Source organism: Zea mays, chromosome 9 (assembly GCF_902167145.1).
Source record: "Zea mays cultivar B73 chromosome 9, Zm-B73-REFERENCE-NAM-5.0, whole genome shotgun sequence".
Taxonomy (NCBI): Eukaryota; Viridiplantae; Streptophyta; class Magnoliopsida; order Poales; family Poaceae; genus Zea; species Zea mays.
Genome location: NC_050104.1, coordinates 149,686,377 through 149,708,279, shown reverse-complemented (window position 1 = coordinate 149,708,279; position 21,903 = coordinate 149,686,377).

Below are 21,903 nucleotides of genomic sequence, written 5' to 3'. Positions count from 1 at the left end.
CCATCGAGCGGGTGCTAGAGGTGGACGTCGCTCTCAATGGAAGAAGCGTGACGAGAAGAAGCTCGACACATTTTATACTAATTACCTAGGCGTAACAATTGTAAATTATTGAACAATTTAAATAGACTATTTACCATTCTCTATCTTGTTAGAGTGTGTTCCTATATATATGTGTAGTTGGGTTGGTATCACTGTCGTATTATCAACCTATTAGGGTTAGCATTCCTTAGGTCTATATATATTTAACCATCCTCTATGTAATACAACGAGCCTTCCATTCTCTTACATGCTATCAAAAGCTAGGTTTCCACCCACCCTTCCCTCCCACATCCGCTGGCCACCTCTTGCACAGCCACCGGCATATGCTTCCGCGCTGTCGTCCTCGAGAGTCTCATCTAGGGATGGCAGTGGGTACGGATACGGGTAAATAACCGCGGTTATTTACCCGTTGGGTACGGATATGGTGGAGTTTTATATCCGCGGGTACGGGTATGGATACTATACGATATCCACGGATAATAATTTCGTGGGTATGGATACCTGCTATCCATATCCGTCACCCGATGGACATATGACATGTGGACCCAAACAGTGGCCAGCACCCAGCAGTTTGCGGTCCGCCAGTGGCCAGCAGTCCAAGTCCAAGCGGCCTGTAGCCCAGGAGGCCAGGACCAGAATTCCAGAGCGAACAGCCCGTGCCCCTGCGGCATGCGCACAGCGCCCCTGCGGCCTCTCGGGCTCTCGGCTGGTGGTCTCTCTCTCTCACAGTCTCACTTTCTCTTGTCTCCAACTCCAAGTTTCTAACCCTAGCCAGTGCCAACCGCCAAGCTTGAAGACTTGAAGTTCCAGGCTTCCAACCGTGCGGTGCGCCCGTGCTCGTGCAGGCGACCAGCGAGCAGCTCGGCAGCTGTAGGAAACGGGTGACGCCTAAGAGGGGGGGTGAATTAGGACTTCTAAAACTTTTACTAAACTAGGCCACAATTAAATCCCTAGAGCAAAACCTATGCAAATAATCAAAACTAGAATGTGCAAACTCGGTTTTGTCTAAGTGTTGCTATCTCTACGGCATAGGCTAAGTTTCAATCTACACTAAATAAGTATGACAATAAGATTGAAACTTAAATGCTTAATATAAATGCGGAATGTAAAGAGCTAAGTAGAGAAGCAAACTCTCGTGGATGACGCCGGTATTTTTACCGAGGTATCCGGAACCACGCAAGGTTCCGACTAATCCTCGTTGGTGCCCCTACGCAAAGGGAAGCCCACACGAGGGCCAAGCACCACGGTCGAGTAACTCCGTAGAGAGCCACGGGCCTTCTCCACGCGCAAGTGGTGCTCCGCTTCCGGCTCCTCTCGGACGCTCCCCGCCGTCTCCACTATCGAGCTTTCGGCCGAAACGTCGCGGGCCTCGTTCCCTCCGGTACACGGTGGCGGCCGTGACACAAACGCGGTTGTCACGGTCTCGCAAGACTCTCGCCCCACTCGGTACAATTACAACGACTCACGCAAGAGCCGAGGGGTTGTGTGGTTTTACAAAACTCACTCAACTAACTAGGGTTCACCTAGAGCAAGCGCTAAAGCGGTCTAACTAACCTAAGCACTTCGCAAAGCACCTACGCTAATCACCGAGTGATTCTATTAAGCACTTGGGTGTTTGAGCTCTTGGAAATGTGCACTATATGCCTTGGTATGTTGCTTGGGCTCCCACACTTGAGAATGGCCGGTTGGGGTGGTATTTATAGCCTCCACACCCCCAACTAGCCGTTGGACAGAAAGCAGCAGCTTTCTGTCGTCGGGTGCACCGGACAGTCCGGTGCACCACCGGACACTGCACAGTAGATGTTCGGTGCACGCCACGTCAGCCGACCGTTGGCGCCTGTAGCAGTCGACCGTTGGATCCGACCGTTGCAGTCTGCCCGTTGGCACACCGGACAGTCCGGTGCTACAGCCAGAGAGCGCCTGTGTGCGGCCTCTCTGCGCAGACTGTCCGGTGCCTCACCGGACAGTCCGGTGCACACCGGACACCGATGTCCGGTGCGCCACCAGGCGCTGGCTGACAGCCCTCGTCTTGGATTTCTTCGCTGATTTCTTCGGGCTTCTTTGTTCTTGAGTATTGGACTCCTATGCATCTTTTTATGTCTTCTTTTGAGGTGTTGCATTCTCATTGCCTTGGTCCAATTCTCTTTGCATCCTGTGAACTACAAACACAAACACTAGAAAACTTATTAGTTCACGGATTGTGTTGTTCATCAAACACCAAAACTCAATTAGCTAAAAGGCCCGGGGTCCATTTTCCTTACAATCTCCCCCTTTTTGGTGATTGATGACAACACAACCAAAGCAAGCAAATAATACAAGTATTTGAGTGAAAATATGCAATCTACTTGCTAAGATGCATGATTGTCCCCACAATGTGATATTATGGACTTAAGCCTCCCCCTAACTCCATAATTCACTTACTTCCTATTTTTGGACCAAATATCCAAAACCATTTGAAAAGCTATTTGTAGATATAAAATTTTAAATGGGTGGTGTTTGGTGTTTGATATAGTTTGCATTGCTTTGGTCCCAAAACTTCTCCCCCTTTGGCATCAACCACCGAAAAGGAAGACATTAAAAGCATGTAGGAAGTAAATAAAAGCTTGCCCTCATCAAGAATTATATCAAAAGATATCACTATGTGGATATTAAATTAAACTATGTGAGTGATACCACTTGAAAGAGTCCTCAAAAGATTACTCCCCCTAAATGAGTTGTCTCCTTTAGAAAGAGTTTTTCTCCCCCTTTAGAGATGAAGAAATACTCCCCTTGACAGAGATCCTCTACTTAGGAAAAAGCATGTGAAAATTAGAGGTGCAAGACATGATTTGAAAAGACTAACTTCCCTTATGCATAGGTAACAGAATATGAGTTAACCACTTATGCATTTTTAGCAACATGGAAGTATCTGATATGAAATATAGTCTAATCAAATATTGGAGAAGACATGTAAATGATACTGAATGTAGTCTCAAAAGATACCAATTGAAGATCAATGGCGAGCTTGAGAGACATGAGAGTTCTTGGAGATTTTGCAGTGGAAGATTGTTGTCTTTCTCCGGGGACTTCATTTTCCTTACAATGAGACTATCACATGAAATAGACTTGAAAAGGTGTTAGTCTCAAAGTGTTAGATTATAGAGTAACCTCCCCCTAAAGGTGTGCATACAAGTTTTGAATACTTGTAGGAGACATGCACTTTTGATTTGATATCAAGAGGGGCAAATTATCCATAATCCAAACTTTGACACATATAAGTTAAATGATACACTTTGTAGAAATCAAAATTTTCAATTGATGCATCATTTACTATGGAGTGATATAAGAGCTATGTGCCGTGCTTTAACTAAATATTTTAAGCCATGTAGGTTTGTTTAAGTATATGAATTTAAAAACTAGCAATCCTACCATATGATTTACCTAGTATGCATGATTTTGAACAAAAGTACATAACAAATGTAATACTAGGCAAGAAAGGTAAACTATATAAAAGATAAATAGATACACATATCTAAAAACGAGAAATACAATAAAACTAGTTACCTTAGTCATGGGTGGGAAATTTGGGTCCAAAATTTTCACTAACCTACTTGGCAATAAACTTGATCCAATATGATGTATCCCATGATATACATCCCAATTTAGCCAAGTCTCCAAATTTCCCGAAGACCTTCGGACCACTCACTTCCCTTTCGGGATCCAAACCTTCTTGGTGCTTTTCATGGTTGAAATTATCTCCTTTGGCACCCAGATGCGTTTGGCCCCCTTTCCTTTGTTGGCTTGCTTGTTGGCCTTGATTGCTATCACCTTTCCGTTCTTTTTCTTCTTGATCAAATATGGTGTAGCATCCTTTTTGTTCACCTTTTTGATGTAGGTGTTTGAGATTTTGCTTGATGGCTTTTGCTTGAGCTTTTGTCTTTGTTTATCCCCGGTCATCGCCTTGCATTGGAAATACTTGTGGCCTTCCTTGTGGCATAGCCTACAAATTACAGTTTCTCCCTCCATAGGCTTGTTCACTCCTGCAGTGGTGTTATCCTGTGGAGGTTGGATTTGTTTGGCTTTGCCTTTCTTGTCATACAAGGCCTTGCCAAGGCGAGCCACTTCTTGCTTTAATTGTTCATTTTCCTTTGCAACCTCATCCGTACATGTCTCTACAACAATATTCTCAACAACGACTTGGTTGCAGGGGTTAGAATCATCAATTAAATCGAAGCAGGAAGTAGAAGCATCTTTCTTAATTATTTCAGGTATTTCAACTAAAGATGCTGCTGGGGTGCTACCAATGTTTTCTAGCTTAGTAGTTAGCTCATTGTTATGTATGCTAAGAATTTCCATTTTCTCTAGCAAATTTTCAATAGCTTCTTGGGAGCTAGCTAACTTAGCCTTAAGTTTTTCATTCTTTTTAATAAGGCTATCATCGGTAGCAGTGGATGGAGCACTAGATTCTAATAGCTCAATTTTAGTTGATAGCTCACTATTTAAGTTTGCAAAAGTTTCAAATTTTTCTAGCAAACCTTTGTAATCATTTTGAGAGCTAACCAACTTATTTTTCAAAGTTTTAAGTTGAGCTTTTTGCTTAGTGCAAACATCCTGGAAAAATTCTACGGCTTCCGCAAGCTCATCTAGAGAGGGCTTTCCCTCACCTTCATCATCACTACTACTTTCATCACTAGAGGATGGAATGCTTTTGTTACCTCTTGCCATAAGGCATTTGTGTGATGACCGTGATGATCGTGACGAGGACCGGTGGCTGCGTGTCCTTGGAGGTTCATCTTCACTTGAAGAATCATCCCAAGTTCTAACACTTGTTAGCGCCTTGCCTTTGCTCCTCTTCTTTTTGGGTTTGGCCATATTTGGACAGTTGTCCCTGAAGTGACCCTTCTCCCCACATGCGAAGCATCCTCTCTTCCTTTGCTTTTTCCTGTCAATGTTAAAGAGAAGATCCTCGACCTGCAGGGGCACACCCATTAGATTAATCTTGCGGATCATCCCCATTACCTTTCCGACGCGTCGGATCGTTTCTTCGTCCTCGGAGGATGATGTGCATGGTTGATTATCTTCATCATCATCACTTTCTTCTTCTTCCTCTTCTTCACTTGAGGAACTTGGAGTGGAAGCCTTCTTTTTGCCCTTCCTTTCATCACATGCAAAAGCATATGGTCTTGAGGAAGTTGGCTCCTCTCCCTGACTCATTTTTCGCGACATCTCAAAGGCCGCGATTTTCCCAATCACAATGGTCGGGGTCATGTTGCTTAAGTCCTCCATGTTGTGAAGGATGGTGATGATGCTCCCATATTTTTGTTGTGGTAGCAGGGAGATAATCTTCCTCACAATGTCCGCATCACCTAGCTTATTAATGCCAATAGAATTGAGCTCATTGATAATTAGATTCAAGCGAGAATACATGTCTCTAACAAGCTCATCATCTTTCATAGCAAAAGAGTTATACTCATTTAAGACTAGGCAATGTTTTTGCTCATGGACATTGGATGTGCCGTCATGGAGCTCATGCAATTTTAGCCAAATCTCATTAGCAGTTTTCAGGGTAAATACTTGATTGAAAATATCCATGCTAAGAGATTCATACAAGCAATTTTTGGCTCTAGCATTTAAATGAATTTCTTTTTCTTCACTCGTGGTGGGTTTCTCGGGATTCTTGAGGGGTTTCATCCCGTCACGAGTGACTCTCCAAACACCTAGATCAACGGCCTCTAGGTAACAAGCCATTCTAGCACTATAATATGGGAAGTTAGTGCCGTCAAAGTGTGGTGGCCTATGGGTATCCATCCCTTCCTCTAAAAAGCGTCGACTCTTTTTAGCGGTGAAGCTAAAGCGTTTCAAATGAGCCAAACCGGGCTCTGATACCACTTGTAGGAAACGGGTGACGCCTAAGAGGGGGGGGGGGGGGTGAATTAGGACTTCTAAAACTTTTACTAAACTAGGCCACAATTAAATCCCTAGAGCAAAACCTATGCAAATAATCAAAACTAGAATGTGCAAACTCGGTTTTGTCTAAGTGTTGCTATCTCTACGGCATAGGCTAAGTTTCAATCTACACTAAATAAGTATGACAATAAGATTGAAACTTAAATGCTTAATATAAATGCGGAATGTAAAGAGCTAAGTAGAGAAGCAAACTCTCGTGGATGACGCCGGTATTTTTACCGAGGTATCCGGAACCACGCAAGGTTCCGACTAATCCTCGTTGGTGCCCCTACGCAAAGGGAAGCCCACACGAGGGCCAAGCACCACGGTCGAGTAACTCCGTAGAGAGCCACGGGCCTTCTCCACGCGCAAGTGGTGCTCCGCTTCCGGCTCCTCTCGGACGCTCCCCGCCGTCTCCACTATCGAGCTTCCGGCCGAAACGCCGCGGGCCTCGTTCCCTCCGGTACACGGTGGCGGCCGTGACACAAACGCGGTTGTCACGGTCTCGCAAGACTCTCGCCCCACTCGGTACAATTACAACGACTCACGCAAGAGCCGAGGGGTTGTGTGGTTTTACAAAACTCACTCAACTAACTAGGGTTCACCTAGAGCAAGCGCTAAAGCGGTCTAACTAACCTAAGCACTTCGCAAAGCACCTACGCTAATCACCGAGTGATTCTATTAAGCACTTGGGTGTTTGAGCTCTTGGAAATGTGCACTATATGCCTTGGTATGTTGCTTGGGCTCCCACACTTGAGAATGGCCGGTTGGGGTGGTATTTATAGCCTCCACACCCCCAACTAGCCGTTGGACAGAAAGCAGCAGCTTTCTGTCGTCGGGTGCACCGGACAGTCCGGTGCACCACCGGACACTGCACAGTAGATGTCCGGTGCACGCCACGTCAGCCGACCGTTGGCGCCTGTAGCAGTCGACCGTTGGATCCGACCGTTGCAGTCTGCCCGTTGGCACACCGGACAGTCCGGTGCACACCGGACAGTCCGGTGCTACAGCCAGAGAGCGCCTGTGTGCGGCCTCTCTGCGCAGACTGTCCGGTGCCTCACCGGACAGTCCGGTGCACACCGGACACCGATGTCCGGTGCGCCACCAGGCGCTGGCTGACAGCCCTCGTCTTGGATTTCTTCGCTGATTTCTTCGGGCTTCTTTGTTCTTGAGTATTGGACTCCTATGCATCTTTTTATGTCTTCTTTTGAGGTGTTGCATTCTCATTGCCTTGGTCCAATTCTCTTTGCATCCTGTGAACTACAAACACAAACACTAGAAAACTTATTAGTTCACGGATTGTGTTGTTCATCAAACACCAAAACTCAATTAGCTAAAAGGCCCGGGGTCCATTTTCCTTACAGCAGCGACCAGCAAGCCGACGAGCATAGGGTAGCCGTCGTGTTCGTGCCGCCGAGCAGCCGAGTAGCCGAGGCAGTCGCCGCCGAGCAGCCGAGCCACCACCGAGCGTCGAGTATTCTCTGGTAAATTAAACATACTTGGTCTCTTGGATAAATTAGTGTTTCAATTTAGAGTTTTGGACAGATTGCTTGTAGGGATTTGAAAAGATTACTTGTATGGATGAATAGATTTTGTTTGTACAGATTGTGATAAATTTCTGTTAGAATGGAATGTTGCTGAAATTTTAGTGGGCGAGCGGGTAACGGATATCCGTTGGATAACGGATACCCGGCGGGTACGGGTACGGATATAGATCCGTACCCACGAGCGTAAATGGGTATGGGTATGGGTTTGGTTTTATCTCATGGGTATGGATACGCGAACCATATATCCGCGTTCTACCCGCCCGATTGCCATCCCTACTCTCATCTTTCCCTCCCAAGGGCGACAATCCTATCCAAACCGCCAACTCCCTTTTCCCCATTGCCGTCAGCATGGCCACAATAGCGCCCTCACCCTCTTCCTCCAGTCCAGATCGCCTCCGCCCACCAATCCATCCCTGCATCATCATGGTTGCGTCCCCGCCAAAGGCGGCGCGGCTAGTACTTCGGGTGACGTTCTCTCTGGATCGCTCCTCTCCACCGCACGACCACGATCCCGGACGTCGCCGCCTCTCTCTCCCCGACAGCGGAGGTCTATGGCCGAGCTCCACGCTCCTCGTCGTTGGGCCTGTACATCCGCTGTCGCACCGCCCGTCACTGGTGCTACTCTCTTATGCGTCGCTGGTGGAACCACGTCGGCAGCCTCTTCTCCCTACGACGCACCCGCTCCTTTGCTTCACACTCGTGGTGGCTGGAGGCCCTTCCTCATCCACACGCGATAGTCCCCTTCAACCATGAGCGCCACCATCGTGGTGGCCCCTCCTCCAGCCCACACCACCGCCATAGTCCCTCCTCCGGCGCTAGCCGCCGCCGTGGATCCCCTTCCTCTTCTTTCCTAAGCACCACAACCTCCTTCCCATGGTTGTATCTTCCTCCCTCTTCCCCTGTCTAGTGCAGCCACCCCCTCGCTTCCTGGGTCGCGGATCAGGTGCTCCCACCAACGGCACCTACAGGCGCTACCGCCTCGGCACCCGCGTGGCCCATTCGAGCTTCTCCCGTCGTCGTCGGCAAACCCCCGTCCCATAGCTGATTTTTTAGGTAGATAATTGTTGGGGACTGTAATCAGGGGTACCCTCAATGCTTTTTAATCTGGTTGGAAAACATTTTCAGAACAAACCATAAGCGACTGATAAAGCGCATGTCTCGTCTACCAAGGGACGCGACCTCATCTGAGCCCAGCCTCGGGCAAGGACGGTAGTCCCGGACGGATTCACGCCTCGCCCGAGGGTCCCCTTAGTCAGCAGGCGCACCCTCGGCTCACCCGAAGCCCAGCTCGGGCAGACTTTGTCGTGCAGCGACCTCGACCAAATTGTCTCACCAACCGACCGTATCGCATGCGCATTTAATGCAGGGATCGCCTGACACCTTATCCTGACACGCGCGCCTCAGTCGGCAAGGTCGAAGTGACCGCAGTCACTTCGCCCCTTTACTGACTGTTCTGACAGGAAAACAGCACTATTCATCCCGTTCCGACTACTGTGCCAACCACCAGGGTAAAACTGAGTCATGATCTCCCACGAGTTCGGCCTCGGGCGCAACAGGGAGCTCCGCCTCGTCCGACCTCAGGCCTCGGCCTCAGCCTCGGCCTCGGGAGAAGGTCTCCGCCTCTCCCGACCCCAGGCCTAGGCCTCAGCCTCGGCCTCAGGAGGAGTCGAATCCTCGCTCGGCCTCAGCCTCGGCCTCGGGAGGAGTCACATCCTCGCCCGACCTCGGCCTCGGCCTCAGGAGAAGCCTCCGCCTCGCCCGACCTCAGCCTCGGACCGACTACGCTACAGGGGATACATCATTACCCTACTCCTAGCTAGCTGCCTCAGGCTATGAAGGAACAAGACCGGTGTCCCATCTAAGGTTACTCCGGTAACAGGTAATGATGGTTCCCCGCGTGCGCCTATGACATCGGATTGCTCCCAACCTCCTACGAAAGCAAGGGAACGTCAGCAGCATCCATGCTGCACCACCAGCTATGCTTCTATAGGGCTCAAGGCACTTCTCCGACAGCCACGTTAGCACACGTGCAGGGCTCAAGGCACTTCTCCGCCAGTCACGTTAGCACATAGCTACACCCTATTGTACAGCTGGGACATCTCCTTGTATCTATAAAAGGGGATGTCCAGGGCCTTCCTAAGGCACAGGGACAACAGGCACGCAACAGCGGAGACATAACACGGATAGAGGGACGCAGGGAGAAAGGGACGAGCGAAGGCAGGCAGAGTAGGAGAGACGCGACGGAGGCCAGCTCAGGCACCTCACCACAAGACCGAACTCTCTCTCTCTCTCTCGCGACGCTTGTAACCCCTACTACGAGCACCCCGGTGCAAGATAACATAATCCTCATTCCCCTCTTGTGTTCCATCTTGCATCAACCCATCTGGGCAGGGACGCAGCAACAAATTCACTAGTTGGTTGAGGGTCCTCGCGGGTCCAAAACACCGACAGTTGGCGCGCCAGGTAGGGGCACGCTGCGTGTTAACGAATACTTTCCCGTTGAGTTCTAGATGGGTAGCCTTCAGCAGCCTCTTCGGCCCGGGACGGTGCTCCGCTCCGGGAGTCTCGAGTTCATGTCCCGCGACGGCAGCTACGACATGGTACTCCTCCCCTCGCAGCGCGACAGCAACGACAGTTGTCGGCTTGCCCGGCGGCGGCGAACTCGATGACGATTTCCCCCTGTGGCAGAAGAGGAACACCCGGGTTTGCCCCGCCACCCTCCTCGCCGAAGGAGGAGGAGACGGGGCAATTGTGGCCAGGCAGGAGCCGACACCTCGTCGGCTGTCGGACCAGAGCGAGTCGATGACACTGGCACCCCTGCGGGGGACATGTCGGGTGTTGTCCTCGCACCTGAGACAACAACGGGTGTCGCTTCCCCGCAACGTGCCAACCCTAAGCAGACTGATGACGCCAGCACCCTCGCGAAGGACTTGCTGGGCGTTAGCCTCGTACCTGAGATAACGGTGCAGTCCGTCCCCGACGCGACTTCACCACCGTCCATCAACCAAGAGGTACCATCCGTTTTCCACCCTACTCCCTTTAGATTCAGCTTCGATCCACCAAGCGACCCCGCTTCGGTGAGCGCTTTCGCAAGGGCATATCCTGACCTTCCAGGGTACCATATGTGGTCAATCGGGGACCGACTGACGGTCGTCTCAACCTCTGGACTCACGGGTTCCGAGGAAGACGACGACCCCAACTTCGGTTGGGATTTCTCCGGGCTCCGTGATCCTAGTGCCATGCGAGACTTCATGTCCGCATGTGACTACTGCCTCTTTGGCTGCTCTGACGATGACCACAGCCTCGACGACGAGGGTTATGGCCCAAGTCGCGAGTGTTTCCACATCGATCAGGGGGATCATGGCGAAGACAACCACCTCGGCATGCCAGGAGATGACGATGCCCCTGTGCCTGCGTCTCGCGTTGAGATCCCGCGGGAGCTAGCTGTGGTCCCAGTCCCTGCGGGGGGTCAGGACACACAGCTTGAGCAACTCCGCGAGATGCACGCCAAGCTCGACGAAGAAGCAGGGCGGCTTGTGCAGCTCCGGCAAAACATCGAGCAGGAATGGGCAGGCCGGACACTCGCCGGAGGAGCGCGTCATCGGGCCCGGGACGTCCAGCGCCACATCGTCGACGATGCCAGGGCGGGGCTGCCCCCCGGCTTTCAGCGGGGCCGGTCAGAACCTGGCTGCAGCGGCGATGCTACTCCGAACAATGCCGGAGCCATCCACCATAGAGGGGCGATGTATCCAGGGCGAGCTCAAGGGCCTCCTGGAAGACGCCGTTGTCCGACAAGCCAAAAGCTCTGCCTCCCGAAGGCGAGGGTGCCCCTCGGAGCATCGCGCAACGTCCTCCCGACGCATGCGGGAGGCCTCGATCCGCACCGAGCGCACGCGGGACGGGACGCCTGCAGCCCCGGATCGCCACGGCAACGAGCAACACCGTCACGACTGTCGAGCCTGCCTCAAGGAAAGGGTGCGCCGAGGCTACCACCCCAGGCGCGGAGGACGCTACGACAGTGAGGAGGATCGGAGCCCCTCACCCGAACCACCAGGTCCGCGAGTCTTCAGCCGGGCCATACGACGGGCGCCGTTCCCGGCCCGGTTCCGAGCCCCGACCACCATCACCAAGTACTCAGGGGAGACAAGGTCGGAGTTGTGGCTTGCGGATTACCGGTTGGCATGCCAGTTGGGAGGGACGGACGATGACAACCTCATCATCCGCAACCTCCCCCTTTTCCTCTCCGACGCTGCTCGGGCCTGGCTGGAGCACCTGCCTCCTGCGCAGATCTCCGACTGGGACGACCTGGTCAAGGCTTTCGCTGGAAATTTCCAGGGTACGTACGTGCGCCCTGGGAACTCATGGGATCTCCGAAGCTGCCGCCAGCAGCCAGGGGAATCTCTGCGAGAGTACATCTGGCGGTTTTCCAAGCAGCGCATCGAGTTGCCCAACATCACCGACTCGGACGTCATCGGGGCATTCCTCGCTGGCACCACTTGCCGAGACCTGGTGAGCAAACTGGGACGCAAGACTCCCACCAAGGCGAGCGAATTGATGAACATCGCCACCAAGTTCGCCTCTGGTCAGGAGGCGGTCGAAGCCATCTTCTGGAAGGACAAGCAACCTCAGGGAAGACAGAAGGAAGACGCCCTCGAGGCATCCGTCCAGCGTGGCACAAAGAAGAAGGCCAAGAAGAAGGCGCAAGCAAAACGCGACACCGTTGACGCGGATCTCGTCGCTGCTGCCGAGCACAAGAACCCTCAGAAGCCTCCCGGAGGGGCCAACGCGTTCGACAAGATGCTCAAGGAGTCGTGCCCCTATCACAGGGGTCCCGTCAAGCACACCCTTGAGGAGTGCGACATGCTCCGGCGTTACTTCAACAAGGTCGGACCCTCGGCAGAAGGTGGCAAGGACCAAGGCAACAACAAGAAGGGGGCGACAAGGAAGAGGAGTTCCCAGAGGTCCACAACTGCTTCATGATCTACGGCGGACAGATAGCGAACGCCTCGGCTCGGCACCGCAAGCAGGAGCGCCGGGAGGTCTGCTCGGTGAAGGTAGCGCCACCGGTTTACCTAGACTGGTCTGACAAGCCCATCACCTTCGACCAAGGCGACCACCCCGACTGCGTATCGAGCCCAGGAAGGTACCCTCTCGTCGTCGACCCTGTCATCGGCAACGCTAGGCTCACCAAGGTTCTCATGGACGGAGGCAGCAGCCTCAACATCATTTACGCCGAGACCCTAGGGCTCTTGGGGATCGATCTGTCCACGATCCGGGCCGGTGCAGCACCTTTCCACGGGATCATCCCTGGTAAGCGTGTCCAGCCCCTTGGGCAACTTGACTTGCCCGTCTGCTTCGGAACTCCCTCCAATTTCCAAAAGGAAACACTCACTTTTTGAGGTAGTCGGGTTCCGAGGGACCTATCACGCGGTGTTGGGGAGACCGTGCTACGCCAAGTTCATGGTCGTCCCCAACTACACGTACCTCAAGCTCAAGATGCCAGGCCCCAACGGAACCATCACTGTCGGATCCTCATACCGCCATGCTTACGAGTGCGATGAGGTGAGAGCACCTAGAGGGGGGGTGAATAGGTGATCCTGTAAAACTTGAACTTAATGCCACAAAAAACTTGGTTAAGCGTTAGCACAGTATTGCCAAGTGGCTAGAGAAGAGTCTTAGCGAAACACAATAATCACAAGAGATCAATCACAGAGATGGCATAGTGGTTTATCCCGTGGTTCGGCCAAGACCAACGCTTGCCTACTCCACGTTGTGGCGTCCCAACGGACGAGGGTTGCAATCAACCCCTCTCAAGCAGTCCAAAGACCCACTTGAATACCACGGTGTTTGCTTTTCTTTTCTATATCCTGTTCGCGAGGAATCTCCACAACTTGGAGTCTCTCGCCCTTACAAAGATGTTCACAAAGAAGCACGGAGTAAGGGAGGGATTAGCAACTCACACAAGACACAAAGATCACAGCAAATACGCACACACAAGACCCAGACTTAAGCTCAAGAGACTAGCACACTAGAACGGAGCTCAAATCACTAGAATGTCAAACAAGTGCGCAAGAATGGAGTGTGAGTGATCAAGAGTGCTCAAGGAATGCTTGGTGTTTTTCTCCATGCGCCTAGGGGTCCCTTTTATAGCCCCAAGGCAGCTAGGAGCCGTTGACAGCAATCAGGGAAGGCAATTCTTGCCTTCTATCGCCTGGCGCATCGGACAGTCCGGTGCACCACCGGACACTGTCCGGTGCGGATTTCCTTCCTTGTTTGGCGAAGCCGACCGTTGGCAGCCTTGGAGCCGTTGGCACACCGGACATTGTCCGGTGCACACCGGACAGTCCGGTGCCTCCTTCTAGCCGTTGGCTTGGCCACGCGTCGCGCCCGGATTAAGCGGTCGACCGTTGGCCCGGCGACCGTTGGCTCACCGGACACTGTCCGGTGCACACCGGACAGTCTGGTGAATTATAGCCATACGCCATTTATTTCTTCCCGAGAGCAGCAAGTTTGCCTGAGCCAATCTGGCACACCGGACACTGTCCGGTGCACCACCGGACAGTCCGGTGCACCCAGACCGAGCTGACTTTGGCTGAAACAGAGCTATCTCTCTCCAATTTGTTTTCTCCTGTTTCCAGCACTTAGACACAATACATTAGTCCATAAAACAATGTACTAAGTCTAGAAACATACCTTTTGACTTGATTTGTACTTTGTCCATCACTTTGCTTAGATCAACACTTAGGCACTTGTGTTGGATACTAAATCACCAAAACACTTAGAAATGGCCCAAGGGCACATTTCCCTTTCAATCTCCCCCTTTTTGGTGATTTATGCCAACACAACATAAAGCAAGTAGAACAAGTGCAAAATCACTTCAAATAAGAGCTCAAAATTGTTTTGATTCAAATTTGACATATATGGATCATTCTTTGCCACCACTTGGTTTGTTTTTGCAAATCAAACTCAATTTCCTATCTCTAAGTCAAACACACATGTTGAGACATAAAGAGAGATATTTCACGAGAAATTGATCAAGGATTCAAAAACTCCCCCTATTTCCCATAATCCACCATTCTCCCCACAAGAGACTAATCTTTTGATAATAAGAAGCAAACAAGAGTATTTTGACAAACAAAAACAAAAACTCTAACTCTACTTTTTCAAAATTCTCAAGTGGTAGCTGATCCATTTATTGCTTTGGCCTTATTTTCTCCCCCTTTGGCATCAAACACCAAAACGGGATCAATTTTGGCCCTATAACCCCATTGCCTCACCAAAAATCTTCAACTAAGAGTAAAAGGCAATAAGAGTAGTAAGATGAACTTGGAAGAAGTTACTCGTTCATCAGAGTGCAGTGGAAGTCTTGCATGGTCCAAGTTCACCTTTTCCCTTTCAATCCTCCTTTGAGACTAAATTAAGCAAACTCAAGCGCACAGTTAGTCTCAAGGGGTCAAGTTGTAGCACATCTCCCCCTAAATTTGTGCATCACTTGCAAATGGACTTGTAAGGTCCGGGGAGTGTTTGTACAACTTGAGCACCATAAATAAACAACAAAATGCATAAGGAACATGATCAAAGGCATAAACACATGTATGCTATAAATCAATCCAAGTTCCGCGAATCTAAGACATTTAGCTCACTACGCAACTTGTAAAAGGTCTGCTCATCTAAAGGCTTGGTAAAGATATCGGCTAGCTGGTTCTCGGAGCTAACATGAAACACTTCGATATCTCCCTTTTGCTGGTGGTCTCTCAAAAAGTGATGCCGGATGTCTATGTGCTTTGTGTGGCTGTGTTCAACAGGATTATCCGCCATTCGGATAGCACTCTCATTATCACATAGGGGTGGGACTTTGCTCAGATTGTAGCCAAAGTCCCTGAGGGTTTGCCTCATCCAAAGTAGTTGCGCGCAACATTGTCCTGCGGCAACGTACTCGGCCTCAACGGTGGATAGGGCAACGGAGGTTTGTTTCTTAGAACTCCATGACACCAGGGACCTTCCTAAGAATTGGCACGTCCCCGATGTACTCTTCCTATCGACCTTACACCCAGCATAGTCAGAGTCTGAATATCCAATCAAGTCAAAGGTAGACCCCTTTGGATACCAGATCCCGAAACAAGGCATAGCGACTAAATATCTAAGAATTCGCTTCACAGCCACTAAGTGACACTCCTTAGGATCAGATTGAAATCTAGCACACATGCATACACTAAGCATAATATCCGGTCTACTAGCACATAAATAAAGTAAAGACCCTATCATAGACCGGTATGCTTTTTGATCAACAGACTTACCTCCTTTGTTGAGGTCGGTGTGTCCGTCGGTTCCCATCGGAGTCTTTGCGGGCTTGGCGTCCTTCATCCCAAACCTCTTGATCAAATCTTGTGTGTACTTCGTTTGGGAGATGAAGGTTCCATCCTTGAGTTGCCTCACTTGGAACCCAAGGAAGTAGCTTAACTCGCCCATCATCGACATCTCGAATTTCTGAGTCATCACCCTGCTAAACTCTTCACAAGACTTTTGGTTAGTAGAACCAAATATTATGTCATCAACATAAATTTGGCACACAAAAAGATCACCATCACAAGTCTTAGTAAAAAGAGTTGGATCGGCTTTCCCAACCTTGAAAGCATTAGCAATTAGAAAGTCTCTAAGGCATTCATACCATGCTCTTGGGGCTTGCTTAAGTCCATAGAGCACCTTAGAGAGCTTACACACGTGGTCGGGGTACCGTTCATCCTCGAAGCCAAGGGGTTGCTCTACATACACCTCCTCCTTGATTGGCCCGTTGAGGAAAGCGATCTTCACATCCATTTGGAACAACCTGAAAGAATGGTGAGCGACATATGCTAGCAAAATACGAATGGACTCTAGTCTAGCCACAGGAGCAAAAGTCTCCTCAAAGTCCAAACCTGCGACTTGGGCATAACCTTTTGCCACAAGTCGTGCCTTGTTCCTTGTCACCACCCCGTGCTCGTCTTATTTGTTGCGGAACACCCACTTGGTTCCCACAACATTTTGCTTGGGACGAGGCACCAGTGTCCAAACTTCATTTCTTTTGAAGTTGTTGAGCTCCTCCTGCATGGCCAACACCCAGTCCGGATCTAGCAAGGCCTCTTCTACCCTGAAAGGCTCAATAGAAGAGACAAAGGAGTAATGCTCACAAAAATTAACTAATCGAGATCGAGTAGTTATTCCCTTGCTAATATCACCCAAAATTTGGTCGACGGGATGATCCCTTTGAATCATTGCTCGAACTTGGGTTGGAGGTGCCGGTTGTGCTTCTTCCTCTATTACATGATCGTCTTGTGCTCCCCCTTGAGCACACGCCTCCTGTTCATCATCTTGAGTTGGGGGTTGCACCATTGTTGAGGAAGAAGGTTGATCTTGCTCATCTTGTTCCTGTGGCCGCACATCTCCAATCGCCATGGTGCGTATTGCGGTCGTTGGAACTTCTTCTTCATCTACATCATCAAAATCAACAACTTGCTCTCTTGGAGAGCCGTTAGTCTCATCAAATACAACATCGCTAGAGACTTCAACCAAACCTGATGATTTGTTGAAGACCCTATACGCCTTTGTATTTGAGTCATAACCTAATAAAAACCCTTCTACAGCTTTGGGAGCAAATTTAGAAGTTCTACCTTTCTTCACAAGAATATAACACTTGCTCCCAAATACACGAAAATAAGACACATTGGGTTTGTTACCAGTAAGCAGCTCATACGAAGTCTTCTTGAGGAGGCGGTGAAGGTAGACCCGGTTGATGGCGTGGCAGGCCGTGTTCACGGCTTCCGACCAAAACCGCTCGGGGGTCTTGAACTCTCCAAGCATAGTCCTCGCCATATCGATGAGCGTCCTGTTCTTTCTCTCTACCACACCATTTTGCTGTGGTGTGTAGGGAGCGGAGAACTCGTGCTTGATCCGCTCCTCCTCAAGGAACTCCTCCACTTGAAGGTTCTTGAACTCGGACCCGTTGTCGCTCCTTATCTTCTTCACCTTGAGCTCAAACTCATTTTGAGCTCTCCTGAGGAAGCGCTTGAGGGTCCCTTGGGTTTCAGATTTATCTTGCAAAAAGAATACCCAAGTGAAGCAGGAAAAATCATCAACTATAACAAGACCATACTTACTTCCTCCTATACTTAGATAGGCGACGGGTCCGAAGAGGTCCATATGAAGCATCTCCAAGGGTCTTGATGTGGTCATCACATTTTTGGTGTGATGAGAGCCTCCCACCTGTTTGCCTGCTTGACAAGCTGCACAAGGTCTATCTTTTTCGAATTGCACATTAGTTAAACCTATCACGTGTTCTCCCTTTAGAAGCTTATGAAGGTTCTTCATCCCCACATGTGCTAAACGGCGATGTCACAGCCAGCCCATGCTAGTCTTAGCAATTAAGCATGCATCTAGACCTGCCTCCTCTTTTGCAAAATCAACTAAGTAAAGTTTGCCGTCTAATACACCCTTAAAAGCTAGTGAACCATCACACCTTCTAAAGACAGACACATCTACATTTGTGAATAGACAATTATATCCCATATTGCATAATTGACTAACAGATAACAAATTATATCCAAGAGACTCAACTAAAAACACATTAGATATAGAGTGCTCTGATGAAATAGCAATTTTACCTAACCCTTTTACCTTGCCTTGATTCCCATCACCAAATATTATTGAATCTTGGGAATCCTTGTTTTTGACGTAGGAGGTGAACATTTTCTTCTCCCCCGTCATATGGTTTGTGCATCCGCTGTCGATAATCCAGCTTGAACCCCCGGATGCATAAACCTGCAAGGCAAATTTAGGCTTGGGTCTTAGGTACCCAACTCTTGTTGGGTCCTACAAGGTTAGTCACAATTGTCTTAGGGACCCAAATGCAAGTTTTGTCTCCCTTGCATTTTGCCCCTAATTTTCTAGCAACTATCTTCCTATCCTTTCTACAAATGGCAAAGGAAGCATTTAAAACATGATATATTGTAGTAGGTTCATTAACTTTCCTAGGAACATTAACAACGTTTCTCCTAGGCATATGAACAAAATATCTCCTAGACATATCTTTACCATGCATATAGGAAGAACTAGAAGCAAACATGGCATGAGAGTCAAAAGCATCATAAGCATTACAACTCCTATACGACTGTCTTCTATCATGGTACATAAACGCATGGTTCTTTTTAGCACTACTAGCCATAGGAGCCTTCCCTTTCTCCTTGGCGGAGATGGGAGCCTTATGGCTTGTTAAGTCCTTGGCTTCCCTCTTGAAGCCAAGTCCATCCTTAATTGAGGGGTGTCTACCAATCGTGTAGGCATCCCTTGCAAATTTTAGCTTGTCAAATTCATTCTTGCTAGCCTTAAGTTGGGCATTAAGACTAGCCAATTCATCATTCAATTTGGAAATTGAAGCTAGGTGTTCACTACAAGCATCAATGTCAAAATCTTTACACTTCTTGCAAATCATAACATGTTCTACACAGGAGTTAGATTTACTAGCTATTTCTAACTTAGCATTCAAACCATCATTCATGCTCCTTAAGCTAGAAATTGTCTCATGGCAAGATGATAGTTCACAAGAAAGCATTTCATTTCTTTTAACTTCTAAAGCATAAGATTTTTGTGCCTCTACAAATTTGTCATGCTCTTCATATAAAAGATCCTCTTGTTTTTCTAAGAGTCTATCCTTTTCATTCAAGGCATCAATCAATTCATTAATCTTATTTACTTTAGTTCTATCCAATCCCTTGAACAAACTAGAGTAATCTATTTCTTCATCACTAGACTCATCATCACTAGAAGAATCATAAGTGGCACTGTTTCGATTACATACCTTCTTCTCCTTCGCCATGAGGCATGTGTGATGCTCGTTGGGGAAGAGGGATGATTTGTTGAAGGCGGTGGCGGCGAGTCCTTCATTATCGGAGTCGGATGACGAACAATCCGAGTCCCATTCCTTGCCAAGGTGTGCCTCGCCCTTAGCCTTCTCGTATACCTTCTTCTTCTCCCTCTTGTTCCCCTGTTCCTGGTCACTATCATTATCGGGACAGTTAGCAATAAAATGACCAACCTTACCACATTTGAAGCATGAGCGCTTCCCCTTTGTCTTGGTCTTGTTTGGCTGCCCCTTGCGACCCTTTAGCGCCGTCTTGAAGCGCTTGATGATGAGGGCCATCTCTTCATCATTGAGCCCGGCCGCCTCAACTTGCGCCACCTTGCTAGGTAGCGCCTCCTTGCTCCTTGTTGCCTTGAGAGCAATGGGTTGAGGCTCATGGATTGGACCGTTCAAAGCATCGTCGACATATCTCGCCTCCTTGATCATCATTCGCCCGCTTACGAATTTCCCAAGAACTTCTTCGGGCGACATCTTGGTGTACCTAGGATTTTCACGGATATTGTTCACCAAATGTGGATCAAGTACAATGAAGGACCTTAGCATTAGACGAACGACGTCGTGGTCCATCCATCGTGTGCTTCCGTAGCTCCTTATCTTGTTGATAAGGGTCTTGAGCCGGTTGTATGTTTGGGTTGGCTCCTCTCCCCTGATCATTGCGAATCTTCCAAGCTCGCCCTCCACCAACTCCATTTTGGTGAGTAAGGTGACGTTGTTCCCCTCATGTGAGATCCTGAGGGTGTCCCAGATCTGCTTGGCATTGTCCAAGCCGCTCACCTTATGATACTCGTCCCTGCACAAAGAGGCTAACAACACAGTAGTAGCTTGTGCATTTCTATGAATCTGTTCATTGATAAACATAGGACTGTCCGAGCTATCAAATTTCATTCCACTTTCCACAATCTCCCATATGCTCGGATGGAGAGAGAACAGGTGACTACGCATTTTGTGGCTCCAAAATCCATAGTCCTCTCCATCAAAGTGAGGAGGTTTGCCAAGTGGAATGGAGAGCAAATGAGCATTTGTACTTTGCGGAATACGAGAGTAGTCAAAAGAGAAGTTCGAATTAACCGGTTTCCTTCTCTCGTAGTCGTTGTCATCGTTGTCCTTTTGAGAAGAAGTGGACTCATCGCTGTCGTCATAGTAGACGATCTCCTTGATGCGTCTTGTCTTCTTCTTCTTCCCATCTTTGCGTTTGTGGCCCGAGCCCGAGTCGGTAGGCTTGTCATCCTTGGACTCGTTGACGAATGACTCCTTCTCCTTGTCATTGATCACAATCCCCTTGCCCTTAGGATCCATCTCTTCGGGCGGTTAGTCCCTTACTTGAAGAGAACGGCTCTGATACCAATTGAGAGCACCTAGAGGGGGGTGAATAGGTGATCCTGTAAAACTTGAACTTAATGCCACAAAAAACTTGGTTAAGCGTTAGCACATTATTGCCAAGTGGCTAGAGAAGAGTCTTAGCGAAACACAATAATCACAAGAGATCAATCACAGAGATGGCACAGTGGTTTATCCCGTGGTTCGGCCAAGACCAATGCTTGCCTACTCCACGTTGTGGCGTCCCAACGGACGAGGGTTGCAATCAACCCCTCTCAAGCGGTCCAAAGACCCACTTGAATACCACGGTGTTTGCTTTTCTTTTCTATATCCCGTTCACGAGGAATCTCCACAACTTGGAGTCTCTCGCCCTTACAAAGATGTTCACAAAGAAGCACGGAGTAAGGGAGGGATTAGCAACTCACACAAGACACAAAGATCACAGCAAATACGCACACACAAGACCCAGACTTAAGCTCAAGAGACTAGCACACTAGAACGGAGCTCAAATCACTAGAATGTCAAACAAGTGCGCAAGAATGGAGTGTGAGTGATCAAGAGTGCTCAAGGAATGCTTGGTGTTTTTCTCCATGCGCCTAGGGGTCCCTTTTATAGCCCCAAGGCAGCTAGGAGCCATTGAGAGCAATCAGGGAAGGCAATTCTTGCCTTCTGTCGCCTGGCGCATCGGACAGTCCGGTGCACCACCGCACACTGTCCGGTGCGGATTTCCTTCCTTGTTTGGCGAAGCCGACTGTTGGCAGCCTTGGAGCCGTTGGCACACCGGACATTGTCCGGTGCACACCGGACAGTCCGGTGCCTCCTTCTAGCCGTTGGCTTGGCCACGCGTCGCGCCCGGATTAAGCGGCCGACCGTTGGCCCGGCGACCGTTGGCTCACCGGACAGTCTGGTGAATTATAGCCGTACGCCATTTATTTCTTCCCGAGAGCAGCAAGTTCGCCTGAGCCAGTCTGGCACACCGGACACTGTCCGGTGCACCCAGACCGAGCTGACTTTGGCTGAAACAGAGCTATCTCTCTCCAATTTGTTTTCTCCTGTTTCCAGCACTTAGACACAATACATTAGTCCATAAAACAATGTACTAAGTCTAGAAACATACCTTTTGACTTGATTTGTACTTTGTCCATCACTTTGCTTAGATCAACACTTAGGCACTTGTGTTGG